General features: G+C 41.4%; 1 protein-coding gene across 1 annotated transcript in view; it reads right to left on the bottom strand.

Annotated features, from left to right (window-relative positions):
- The window catches only part of ESPN (espin), a 3,774,415-nt gene that overhangs the window by 838,373 nt on the left and 2,922,005 nt on the right, over positions 1-14,037 (bottom strand). The window lies entirely within an intron of this gene.

Here is a 14,037-nt window from a genome sequence, read left to right as displayed (position 1 = left end):
TCCAATCTACATTAGGCACAGCTCCTCGCTAACACTCTTCAAGAGAAACCTTAACGAGTGGATGGGAAACCGAAAGTTTACCCCGGGGATCACTTTAATGGCTCTGCTGGACAGAGGCACAGGGAACTAATCTAAGGGGGCGGCGAAAGCAAACGCATTCTGGCTAGGCTTATAAATGCCTTCGGGCAGATAGCCTAGTACCTACCTATGAACAAGGAAGTTCACAGCTAAATATAAACTTAATACAGTTACTAAAACCAAAAATAAGTACAAATCTTTATTTTATTATATCAAGAAATTAAGAATTCACACCCAACAATATCTGGAGTTAGTCTAGAACAATACTGTCACTGTGACCCAAAGAGAGAAGATAATATCCGAGTTGACAGAAGTAGTACAAATTTTACTCCATCTACAGGTATCACTGTTCCAAATATTCCGCATTCACAGCCACATCCTTTAATTACTATGCAAGAAGTCATATCAGCCCTTTCTACAGCTAAGAATACCTCTACTATGGGCCCAGATAACATACAGGTTGACTGACTATTAGTGCCAACTACAGCCTGTTTCAACCCCTATTTAAATCTTTTAATCTAAGCCTCTCTACTGGTAACATTCCTAAAGCCTGGAAAACAGCCATTGTATTTTTTAACAGTCTCTTTATTGACATTTCTTAAATAACATTTCCATTGAGTTCAATACTAAGAGCAAACATATCAGACCAGAAAACAAAAATAGTTAGATAATGTCAAGTACAATGAAATGTAATAGAGTGACAGAATGGTGTTATCACATATGATTAGCAAACAAGTTGAGACAAATATTAAATCATTCAATAAAACCATATACATATGTACTGCTTGCCAGTAAAACAAAAACAATATGACATTGTAGCTGCACTTGGTATGTAATTATTTCTATTGGGGAAGAATAAAATTAGTCTGGATTATAACAAATATCCCAAACGTGTATTGATTATAAGTACATGCTAGAGAGGGAGAGGTGTTGGGGATGGAGTGCAGAGAAAAAGTACAGATTTATTCCTTAATAATAGGACATTAGTAAGAGTCAGTGGGTGTTATCTCAGTATATGATCCATTAGCGAGTTCCAAAATTCAGCAAAATGTTTATTTCGTTTTTGGGTATGCATTAAATGTCTGTGTGTTGTTATGAATCTAATAGCTAGTTGTCTGAAATCATTTCAAGACATGTTCGTTCTGTCTTTCCAGTTCAGTGTAATATAATAATTTATAAGTGTGAATAATGCAATTAATATTCTTTCTTGTTGTTTCTTTAGCTTCACAGGGGGAACATATAATAGGGCAAATTTCCAGGATAATGCAAATTTCTCATATCCCATTTTGCTTAATCTGACTTTGAGTGAACACCATAATTTGTATGAGCATTTACAGCTCTAGAATATATGAAGCAGGTCAGCATTCTGGCTATGACAATGTGGACATAAGGGGGATGAAGTAGGTTTAAATTTGTTTTATTTGTGTTGGAGTAAGGTATGCATTATTTACTATCATGAACTGAGTGTAGCTCAGTGTTCTGAATGGAATATATTTGTCATTTGAACAGACTGAGTCATTTGGTCATTAGAAATTAATGAATCTATGCCACACCAGTACTTTGAGAAAAGTATCTCTTCTTGGTACCTTACTGACATTATTATTTTGTACGAGCAGGATATCATTTTCTTTCTCAGTGTTAGTAGAGACCAGAGTGTTTTGACTAAGCTTATGTCCCTCTGTGTGATTGTAGGATTATTTAGTATACTGGCACACCTATCTCTGATTTGTCTTAGCATAATTAGGTATTGTTTAGGTAAATTCAATGTTGTTCTCATCTTTGTGAGGGATTGATTCCTATATGAATAAAGGTCTAACACCTTCAGGAAAACAGCCATTGTAATGCTGTTGCACAACAGTGGCCCAGCAGCAGACTCTGGCAACTACAGACCTGTAAGTTTCACTAACTTCATATGTAAACGTATGAAACATATAATCCCAGATATCATCAATCTGGTCATTACAAATAAATGAAAAAAAGGTGCAACAGTCACCAAACACGCTAGTGTGCAGTGCAAATCCACAAATCCAAGTAGGAATCCAAACAGAAATAAAACAAACAAGTTTTTATTTGCAAAATAAGATTAACCGCTTTTGTCCTTACAAATCAAGTAAGCGAGGATAAACTAATTAAGCTATTTGGTATCGACCAATAAGCAAGTGAAGTACGGTTTGAAAACAGTATTTATCTGTCTTTCAGGTTTGTTTTAATTTATTCTGATGAAGTCCTTGATTTGTACGGACAAAAGCGCTTAATCTTATTTTGCAAATAAAAACTTGTTTGTTTTATCTCTGGTTGGATTCCTACTTGGATTTGGAGATTTGCACTGTACACTACACTAGTCACCACTTCTTTAGTTTATTAATCTGGTCATTGAAAATCTTTTGACCCTGAGCCTTCATCAATTTTGCTTTGTTAAAGTAAGGCCCTGCTTCTTTACCCACATTTATTTCTTTGAAAAAGTCACCAACTTAGTGGATAATGGTTATGCAGTATGTATAGTATACCTGGACATGGCCAAGGCTCATGACACTATTCCTCATGCAGACTTTATTGACAAATGTGTACAACTAAATACACATCCTTATGCTGTATGCAGGATAGATAACTGGTTGTTTGAAAAAAAAATGTGGTTAGATTCATACAAACACTTCTGAAAGAAAGTACAGTTGTGTTAGCAAACATACCATAACAGTAGATGTTCAAACAATCACTGCTGCAGTAGCTTTAGCTATATGGGTTATAATCTGCCAAGGATATAATAGCCAGCCAGCTTCGAAAGCTTCAGGGCAAATTCCAGGAGCAAAAACTGTTCTGCAACTTGAAAACACAGGTGTGAGCACCAAGCCCTTCAAAGCTTTCCTGTCACAGAAGACAGTGGTGTTATGTGGGCTTTCAAAGATCAATGTTCAGCTTGTGTTGTTTCTTTGCTGGGAAGATAAGTTCCCTTTGGGGGAAAATCTTCGACATTTTAAATGTATTATTTATATGTACTTTTGTGATTAGAAAAGTTGTGGTTCTTCAAGGATTTTGTGTTTTAATGGATGGTCATGAGAGTGCACTTTTTTCCTGTAAGTTTAAATGTAGTTAAATGTAGCTGAAAAAAAAGAAGTTTTGTACCTACCATAACGTTCCATGTTTGCTGTCCTTCATCTCGCCTTCCTTCTTGCTGGTTGGGTTCAGAGCCGATCCTCGGCTCTGACTCGGCCGTTTATTATAGCTCGAGAGCTTATACTGGCTCGAGGCTAACCCCTATCCCAACATGCCTAGCGGTAGCTACCCAGATCTGGTTTGTGATAGCCCACAGTAGACAATAACAGTAAAATGCAAATTTTACTAAGCTCTTACACATAAGGAAACCTTGTGTATAAAGGAACAATCCCCATTCAAAGGTTAGGAAGGAAAAAGGAAAAACAAGGCATGGTCAACTAACTTGGTATATCTACGGGAAACTCAGCCAGAGTAACCAATGAAGGAATTTCTCTCGATATTCCAGGAAGGGGGAAGGAGGGGGGGGGGCGCAAGAAAGAAAGCGAGATGAAGGACAACAAACATGGAACGTTATGGTAGGTACACAACTTCTTTATGTTATGTTGTCCCCATCTCGCCTTCATTCTTGCTGGTTGGGTCGACTTCCCCAGCACCTGGTTCTTGGGTGGCTCACTGGAATAAACTCTTCAGGACCGTGGAACCAAAGGATGCCTTGTTCCGGGAGACCACATCCACTTTATAATGAGTGATAAAGGTATGAGGATTTACTCATGTTGCTGCTGCACAGATTGAATCTAAAGGCAATTTGGCTTGAAAGGCAACAGAGGTAGCCCAACGCCCTGGTTGAGTGTCCTCTGGCTTTCCCTAGAAGCTTATTGTTACCCAAATCAGAAGTATAGATGACTGTATCTGACAGCCACTTTGATAAGGTCAGTTTTGAAACTGGAGAACCTTGTTTATTGTCAGCAAAGGATACAAACAATTGATCTGATTTTCTAAAGTCCTTGGTCCTGTGTAAATAAAAGCATAATTGTCTATGAACATCCAATTGGTGGAATCTATACTCTGCCTTGTTGCCATAATTGGGAAAGAATACATGAAGCTCGATGAACTGATTTAACTTATACTCTGAACACACCTTTGGCAAGAAGGAGGGATTGGTTCTGAGAGAAAAAAAGAAGTTATGTCTTACCATAACGTTCCATCTCTATTGTTGATCCTCGTTCAGTCATTACGTGTGGGTATCGGTTCCGACCACGGAACTGAGCCAATCTTCCAAGCTTGCATCAGCTACAAACTCTCGAGCTAAAACTCTTACCCAGAATTCCCCTCTCCCTGTTACCTCAGATTGAGTTTGCAAGTCAAAAGAAGGTAGAGGCTACCTCTGGTCAAATGACCTAAGAGAACCGGATGGTGAGATCCACTAGAAGCCACAAGAGGGGGAAGGAGGGAGGGTCGTAATGACTGAACGAGGATCAACAATACAGATGGAACATTATGGTAAGACATAATTTCTTTATCTGATATTGTTAATCCTCGTTCATTCCTTACGTGTGGGACAGAGTCCCCAGCTACCTTTATTCCTGGGAGGCTCTCATGGAAGGACATTCCTGAGCACCATAGAACCAAAAGATGCTCTTCCCCTGGAGGCCAAATCCAATTTGTAATGACTGATGAAGGTATGAGGAGTAACCCAAGTTGCAGCTGCACAAATGTCATGTAAAGAGGCTCTGGCATGGAAAGCAGCAGAAGTTGCCACCGACCTTGTAGAATGAGCCTTTATGGTAGTAGGTAATGGAATATTACATTGTCTATAAATGAAGGTCACGCAGTCTTTCAACCATTTAGCCGATGTGACCTTAGCAACAGCACATCCTAATCTAGGTCCAGAATAGGCAAAAAATAACTGGTCTGATTTACGAGAGGCCTTAATCCTGTTCAAGTAAAAGTGAATTTGCCTGTGAATATCTAGGGTATGTAGGCAATACTCTCCTTTGTTTGAATGATTGGGAAAGAAAACTGGCAATTCAATGGTTTGATTAATGGACATTTCAGAGATCACATTTGGCAAAAGGAAGGATTAATTCTCAATGACACTCTATCTCTATGAAAAATCAAATATGGACTCTTGATGCATAAGGCTTGAAGCTCAGAGATACGTCTGGCAGAAGTAATGGCGACCAAAAACAAGGTTTTCCATGACAAATATTTGAGGTCGCAAGAAGAAGCTGATTCGAAATCAAAGCTTGTAGGACTAATGACAGGTCCCATGGTTGAGTAGGTTCTCTAAAAAGGGTTTTAGATGATTCACGCCTTTTATGAAAGTCTTGCATAATTTGTGTGACATAAGAGAGGAATCTTGGACGCCATCATGGAAATTAGATATTGCAGCCAAATGAACTCTAATGGTAGAGGCAGATAGACCGGATTGAAATACGGTAGCTAGATACTCCAGTACTATCGACACTGGTGCTGAAAAAGGATCTACCTGTTTTTCTTTCAGCCAAAAGGTAAATCTTTTCCACTTGCCGAGATATGTAATTCTGGTGGAAGACTTATGAGATGCAATAAGAATGTCATGTACTGGCAAAGAAAGATCATTCTGCCTGGCAATCACGGGAATTGGAGGAGCCAAGCTGTGAGCTTCAGGCTGTTCAAGTTGGGGTGAAACAGATTCTGTGGATGGAAGATCAACACCGGGGTTGGATGGAGAATCCATGGTTGATCTAGCAGGTGAGGCCAAAGGAAGGGGAACCAAATCTGACAAGGCCAATATGGTGCTATGAGGATTACTTTGCTCTTCAACTGGCGGGCTTTCTTCAGAAACTGGGGAATGAGGGGGAGAGGTGGAAATGCATAAAGTAGACCCGAGGGACAATCGTGGACTAGAGTGTCCCTGGGTGACTGTCCCGGAGGGGGAATTAGGGCAAAATAGTTTTTGCATTTGTAGTTGGTCGGGGACACAAAGAGGTCGCAGCAAGGAAGACCCCAGCAGTTGAAAATCTCCGCCGCTATCAAGGGATTCAGGGAGCACTTGTGAGGTTGTAGTATACACCTGCTGAGTCTGTCTGCTATCACGTTGGAGCTCCCAGGAATGTGCGTTGCTAGAAGAAAATGGTTGGTAGCCATCACCCAATGCCATATCCTTGTGGCCTCTCGACAGAGTGGGTAAGATTTGGTTCCACCTTGTTTGTTGATGTACCAAACCACTGCCATGTTGTCTGATTGTATCGCAATAGTCCCAGATGGCAGCAGGGGATGGGATGTTTGCAACACCAGAAGCACCGCCCTCAGCTCTCGAACATTTATATGCAGATGGGCCTCCATTTCGGACCAAGTACCTTGGACTGTCTGTCCCTGACATAGCCCCCCCCACCCCATCAGGGAGGCGTCCGTGGTCACTGTAGCCTTGGGCTGTTGGGGGGAGAAGGGGCAAGACCATTGTGACAGGTTGTGGGCCATCCACCAATTGAAATCCTGTTTGCACCTGTGAGTTACCCGAATCTTGGCTGAAAGAGGGTACTGAAAGGGATACCATTGGGTGAGCAGTAGCCATTGCAGAAGCCTCATGTGAAACCTGGCCAGGGGGACAATGGTGATGGAGGCTGCCATGGAGCCCAACAACTGTAGAACAGAGTGAGCTGTGGATTTCTCCCTTGAAAGGATTGGGATCAGTTGTTGCTTTATCCTTAGAATTCTGTGCTCTGGAATGGATGCTCTGCAATTCTTTGTATTCAAGATGACCCCTATGAATTCTGTGGACGGAGATGGGGTGAGATTGGATTTTTGACAGTTTATGGTTCTGCCCAGCCTTTCTGCAGAGAATAGAGAATATGCCAGGGCTTCTTCCAATAGATGTCTGGTGGGGGTGGAGATGAGCCAGTCGTCTAGGTATGGAAACACTTGGAATCCTTGTAGTCTCAAGTGAGCTGTGATGACTGCCATGCACTTTGTGAACACTCTGGGGGCTGTAGAGAGTCCGGAGGGCAGAACTCTGAACTGGTAGTGACTGGCTCCCGTATGGAAGCGAAGGAATATTCTTGATGGTCTTTCCACTTTTATGTGGTAGTACGCATCTTGAAGATCTATCGAGCACATCCAATCGTCTTTTTCCAAAAGTGGAAGGATAGACTGTATTGTGACCATCCGGAATTTTTATACTTTTACAAACTTTTTCAATACACTGAGATCCAAAATTGGTCTCCAATCCCCAGTTTTCTTTGGCACCAAAAACAGTCTTGAGTAGAATCCAGATCCTATCTGGTCTGGAGGGACTATTTGGATGACTCTTTTTCTTAGCAGCTTTGAAATCTCTAATGCTGCTTCTTCCCTTTGACTGGGTGGAACGTCGGGTAAGTTTGTTAGGGGAGCGGGACAAAGGTCAAAGGGAATATGATAACCTCTGGTTATTATCCTTTGTATCCAAGAATCAATGGTGATGGTTATCCAGGCAGAAGGGTACAAAGAGAAACGACCCCCAACCACTTCCAGAGGAAAGCAGTTGGGCTGCTCTTCAGGAGCACTGGTAGGATTGGCCAGGGAAAGAGTCCCTGGAACCCTGGTTATGCGGACCCCCTCTGCCCCAAAAAGGGCATCTTCCCTGTGAGTTTCCCACTTTGCCTCTAGGGGCAAACTCGGCCTGTGTGTCACAGAAAGGACCCAGAGACTTTTTGTGCCATATCTTCCCACTCTTCTGGTTTCTGGAGAAAGCCCACTGAGGGGAAAAATAACGGACACCCATGGCAGAAAGGGTCTTACCATCCTGTTCACATCTGGCCAGTGTGCTTTTAACCAAACAATGAAGAGGCTTCGATGGGAGCGTTGAGAAAGGAAGCCTTGAAGGGTTCTGCGAAATTACACAAGTGCATCCAGGCGTGTTATCTTAGAACAATGCCTGAACCCGCCTCTCTAGCTGCTCCTTCTGATGCATGAGATATCAGGCGCATGGAGGAGTTAGATATCGATTCAATGGTGGCTAGCTGAGAGGCCACTTTGTCACGGACCTCATCCGACACAGTTCCAGCCAAAGTTTCAGAGAGCTCAGAAATTAAATCTCTTTGAAGCCTGGTTAGGTGTGCCATATAGTTCAGGGACATGATTGCAAAGGTCGCTGATGCAAAAGTATGCTTCCCTATTCTGTCCAGAGCCCGGGACTCTTTGTTGGGCGGATGGACTGTCTGGCTTTTTTCTTCCGCCAGGTCCTTTCTAGTTGCGGCCGCCACCACCAAAGCATCTACAGGAAGACCTTTGGACCAATGAGGATCAGTAGCAGGAGGGGACAAAATTTTATCTGGCCTCCGGGGAATGGCCTCAATGGTGTCAGGAGCCTTACACGCACGCTGCACGATGAGCCGGACCAGTTCATCGGCAGGTGGAGTAACCCAGGAGGTAGGGGGCCAGGCGCGAAAGGCCTGCAGGAACACAGACTCTTCAGAGGTCGGGTTCGAGGGCTGCCAGTCACCTCTCTGTTTAATAATTTCAAGAATATCACCAAAGGATACCTCAGAGGGTGAGCGAGGGGACCCTTCCCCATCATCAAAGTCTGTGTCTTCAGTAAGGGACTCCTCTGTGGAGTCCATGTGCTTCCTCTTGCACGAGCTCTTTGATGAACTTCCTCGGAGGGAGAAGCTGGGGAAGACAGCGCAAAAGGGGTCTCCTGTGGGAGTATATCCTGAGGCCCTTGTGCCCCATGTCCGCTAGGAGTGACTTGTGTACATTGTGGTCCAGATGAGGGTGGGGAGAATAATAGCACAGGATCGCCAACCAACGCCAAAGCCTTCTCCATTAGCTGGAAGGCTGGTCTACCTGAAGAGGGGTGAGTGCCCAGGGCAGGGGGTCACCCCTCTCCTAAGTGGCTCAGCCTGCCGACTCGGAGTCCCTGGATGGCTGTGAAACACCAAATTACGTACACCACAGCTGACATCCTGGGTCATAGCAAAACTCTCCTGCCACAAAGGCAACTAAACCTTATGCTAAGACTATTGGTCTCTACTGAACTAAAGAATAGAGCCAACCCTCTCCCTAAGCCTCTTTCCCACAAGGAACCAAGAAAGTATGTGTTACAACTATTGTAGCTAATACTATACTTGAATTATATAATGCTATGTAACTGAAGACTGCTCCCTAGCCAGGACAGCCAGCAGCCTTACTCTACTCTAATCCTTTTTCTCCTAAACCTTATCACACTACCCACGTGTAGTCTCTGTCACTAACGCCTGTTACCCCCCATTACTCCTAGACCTGACAACACTCTTGTAAAGCTACTTGCATTTTTTTATCCTTGTCCACTAGATGGTATCCTTCTCCTAGTATTTGCTTTGTAAATCTATCTCACTATTCTGACATATAATTTATCAGACACATTGCTTATTTCTTTTCTTTGTTATTCCAGTCCTGCTCACTCCTCTATTTTCACAGCAACTCACTCTCCTCCACTCACATCTCCACCTTACCACAGCAGTCAGCACTTCACTGATTGTTCCTGGGGTCCTCTTCCTTCACTGGCTCTATCCCGCTCCGTTCGCTCTGCGGGCTCACTCCGCTCCCCTACCATGCCCCCAATTTCCACCCACCCCCAGTGCTCCTACATTTATTCACCCAAACCACACCCCCTACAATAACCACCAATCATAACATCCCACCCCTTAAAGTGCCAGAACCAACACATCCAAGTCTCACCTAGTAAACCACCTAACTTATCCTTATCGTTACACTATATACAACCCTGCCATAATGTCATTCATATCAAACTCTACACAACAGAAAATCCTACTTCTATCTTCCTTCATACCTATTCTTACTATATCTTATCTACTAACATTTTATGAACATCTCCACCACATAAACCTTTGTTACCCAACAAAGCAAACCTCCTCAACACCATTAGCTCACACTCAAAGCCATTCAAACACACCCAGCATAACAGCCTACCTACCAGCAAAATATCACAGACTGACTCACATGAGATACTATAGGCCAAAAGCTAAGAAATCTCTGTTCCTAACATGTAAACCTCTGCAACTTACACTTAGAAATCAGCTCCAGTCTTTAATAGATGGAGATATCCATCCTAATCCAGGCCCAAATTCTATCCAGTCTAGAGAGACCCATAGCACAACCCCCACTAGTACGCAACTCCTTACCAGACCTCCCAACTCACTATTGATAGCCCATCTTAACATCAGGAGCATAAATAATAAGGTTGCCCAACTACATGCTCTCATGGATGTGCATTCATTTGATATCCTGTGTCTCACTGAAACTTGGCTCAAACCATCTATACAAGACAACAAATTTATACCACCAGGGTATAGCATCTTAAGACTAGACCGAAAAGCTAAGATGGGAGGTGGAGTAGCTATACTATATAAATCCGGATTACAAGTGACCTCTATTGACTCTAAACCCCCTCTAACTAGTAATGAAGAAATACTTATCTCCAAAATTCAACTCAATAACTGTAAATCCATCTACATTATTGCTGTCTACCTTCCCCCAGGGAATAACTCTAATACCCTAGAAAATATCCTAAATTGGCTTTCCACCAATTATCCCCAAGAAACAATAGTACTCGGTGACTTTAGTATCAACTGGAAAAGCTGTACTTCTGAACAGCCCTCTACTCATCTTAACCTACATGGGTTTACTCAAACTATTAACTCCCCCACAAGGACCAATAAACACAATAACAATGAAAGCACCCTAGATTGGATTCTGATAAATAGACATCACCAAAGTTACAAAGTAGGGACTCTCCCTGAGGATATAAGCGACCATGCACTCACCTTCATAACCAGATTTAAGACTGACATCCCTAGCCCAATTACCTATAGAACAATAAGGAGTAACAAAAACTTTAACCCTGATATCTTCCAAACTGAACTTAAAGCATGCAACTGGTCACCCCTCAAAAACTTACCTCTAGAGGAAGCAGTAATCTACTTTAATACTAAATTCTTAAGTATAAAAGTTCAACTAGAAAAGAAAAAACAGCAAATGCACTGTGTGCAAAATTCCGTCTCTGTGTCTTGGAAATTCACCTCTATTCAATGCTCATAACAGTCCACAACACCTTCAATGAAACCAGGTAGAAGTGAATAAAAGTTTATTGTAATGCCAACAAACAAGGAATGGTTAAGCGCTTTCACTTGAATACAACAAGCTTCCTCAGAACACCATAGCTTGCATCACAGTTGTTTAAATAACTTTTTTGGCGCCAAAATTCAGTTTGAAATTTTAAAGCTATACACACATCCTCTAACCATTGTTCTCTGTTCATAAAATCTTAAATAATATTCGTATTATTTCTAAAATCAATGTTACATGTGATATATACTGATAAAATGAACAAGTTAAAAAACTGAAAAAATGTTAACAAAGGCATTTACATCTAGATCATATCAGAACATGTTTGAAAAACATATAACAATGTACCTTATAAATAGTTCATTTTAAGGCCAGTAGTGGTTTGACAGATACAGTGTCATTTAAACCTGGTATAGTTGAAGCATCCATGTATCATTGAAGGTGTTGTGGACTGTTATGAGCATTGAATAGAGGTGAATTTCCAAGACACAGAGACGGAATTTTGCACACAGTGCATTTGCTGTTTTTTCTTTTCTAGTTGAACTTTTATGGTTGCTGCACTGTTTGCTTCAGTTAAATTCTTAGGTATTCTTGACCTCCATGCTCAAAAAATGACAATTAGAACCAGGAATAAACCTGCCCCCTGGCTCTCAAAAGGGACAAAACAAAAAATGCTCCTCAGAAATAAAGTCTGGGCCAAGTGTCTTACTACTAAAAATCCAGATGATCACTTAAAGTTCAGACAGCTAAGAAATGATACAAAAAAATCCATTCTGTCAGACAAAAGAAACTATTACATTCAACTCCAACATACCCAGCAAAACAAACCACAAAAATTCTGGGCAGGGATAAACACACTCTTACACCCAGGCCGTTCTGTCACACCCACCCCTGGAGGTACTGACCATGACAATCCAAAGCAAATCGCAAGTACCTTTAATACATTCTTCACTGAGACCATTCAGTCTCTTGCCAATCAACTAACTCCTGACAGCTCATCTCTGACGTCCTCTAATACTACCTTACCTCCCTCATTTCATCTCAAACCTGTCCCTACATCCTTTATCCGTACCCTATTACTAAAACTCAAACCTACCACCACTGCAGTGGATCTCCTTCCTGCAGAATATCTGCAAAAAGCTGCAAATGCCATAGCCTACCCCATCTCCATTCTGATTAACAGAACAATCTCTGAGGGAACTATTCCTTCTATTTGGAAGATCGCGCATATTATCCCCCTGCATAAAGGTGGAAACTCAAGGGAATTATTCAACTACAGACCTATTGCTATACTATCTCCACTGGCAAAAATCATGGAGAAATGCCTTCATAAGCAACTGTTAAAACACCTAATAGATAACTTATTAGCTAACTGCCAACACGGCTTCAGGCCATTTCACAGTACTACTACTGCCCTTTTATCCTTCTCTGACTGTGTAAACAAAAATCTCAATAACAACACTCTATCCTCAGCCCTCTTGATTGATCTCTCTAAAGCCTTTGATATGGTTAACTACCAACTTCTCATAAACATACTCAAAAACCTATCTCTTGATGCACTGGCTATAGAATGGTTTCAATCCTACTTAAACAATAGGCAACAAGCCGTTCTGTGGGAGAACAACTTATCTCCCCATCTCCCCATTGCACTCGGTGTCCCCCAAGGTTCTATACTTGGACCTCTTCTATTTTCTATTTTTATCAACGACCTGCATACTGTAATTCCTCAAGCTACCATAATACAATACGCAGATGACTTCACATTAATATGCTCAGCCCCAACCCCATCAGACCTTCAGTCTCTCACCCAAAAAGTGTTTAACATAGTTGAGGAATGGTTACTACACCAGTGCCTCATCTTGATCCCCAAAAAAAACAAACTCCTACTTTTTACTCCCACCCATAGGGCCACACCACTACACTTTACTGTTACATCAAACAACGGAACCATCATATCCCCCAACTCTACCACAAAACTCCTAGGGGTACTAATTGACAATAACCTTAACTTTGATAGTCACATTAACAATACCATAAAAACAGTCAACAAAAAACTAGGCTCCCTCTATAGAATCAAATCCTTTCTTACCCTACTAGCAAGGTCTACTATTGCCCAGACCCACTTAATTTCTACCTTTCTCAAAAAACAACTCAATCAAACTGGCTGTCTCCTACAACAATATTGCTAGATTTGCAACAAGCTCTATATTCAGAACCCATCACTGTATTAATTATGAACAACTAGGATGGCTAGAGTTACAAATCTACTTCTACTTAAACAATTTAACAGTTGCCTACAAAATCCTGTATCAGCCTACTAACACACCAATTCTTACCAACCTTATCACCCCCTACAACAACCTTAAGACGCTACGCTCATCTAATAAAATATTAGTACAAATAGGCAAAACCTACAATAAGGCTGGTGACTCTTTGTTCTCTAATACCGTGGGTAAAACCTGGAACTCTCTCCCCAGTGGCCTGACCTCCCTTTCTTCACTAACACAATTTAAAATCAGGCTTAAAACCTACCTTAAATCCCATTGGTTATGCCCCTGTGTGAACCCAGACTAACTTCTCATGTCATTTCTTACAAAGATACCTGTCTTATTACTGTATATACTAACTGCCTATTGAAAACCATAAATATAACAGGCCTTAAAATTGATTAGAATCTCTATCAATATCCCTAAAATGTCATTTAGACTACCTACTAAGTTAACAAAAGATACATATCATAAGATTCTGCAATCAAATGTGTTTTGAAGTGAACATATTTCCTTATATTTTAATCTACTCACATCTGTATAATCTATCATGTATAATATAGCTTAATTTTGTATTGTACTTGCACCTGTGAAATACAGTTTTTTATATATAATA

The sequence above is a fragment of the Protopterus annectens genome, chromosome 2.part1 (genome assembly GCF_019279795.1).
Source record: "Protopterus annectens isolate FY-2018-M chromosome 2.part1, PAN1.0, whole genome shotgun sequence".
In the NCBI taxonomy this organism is placed as follows: Eukaryota; Metazoa; Chordata; order Ceratodontiformes; family Protopteridae; genus Protopterus; species Protopterus annectens.
Note: the sequence above shows the minus strand (reverse complement) of the source record. Positions and strands in the feature narration are given on the sequence as shown.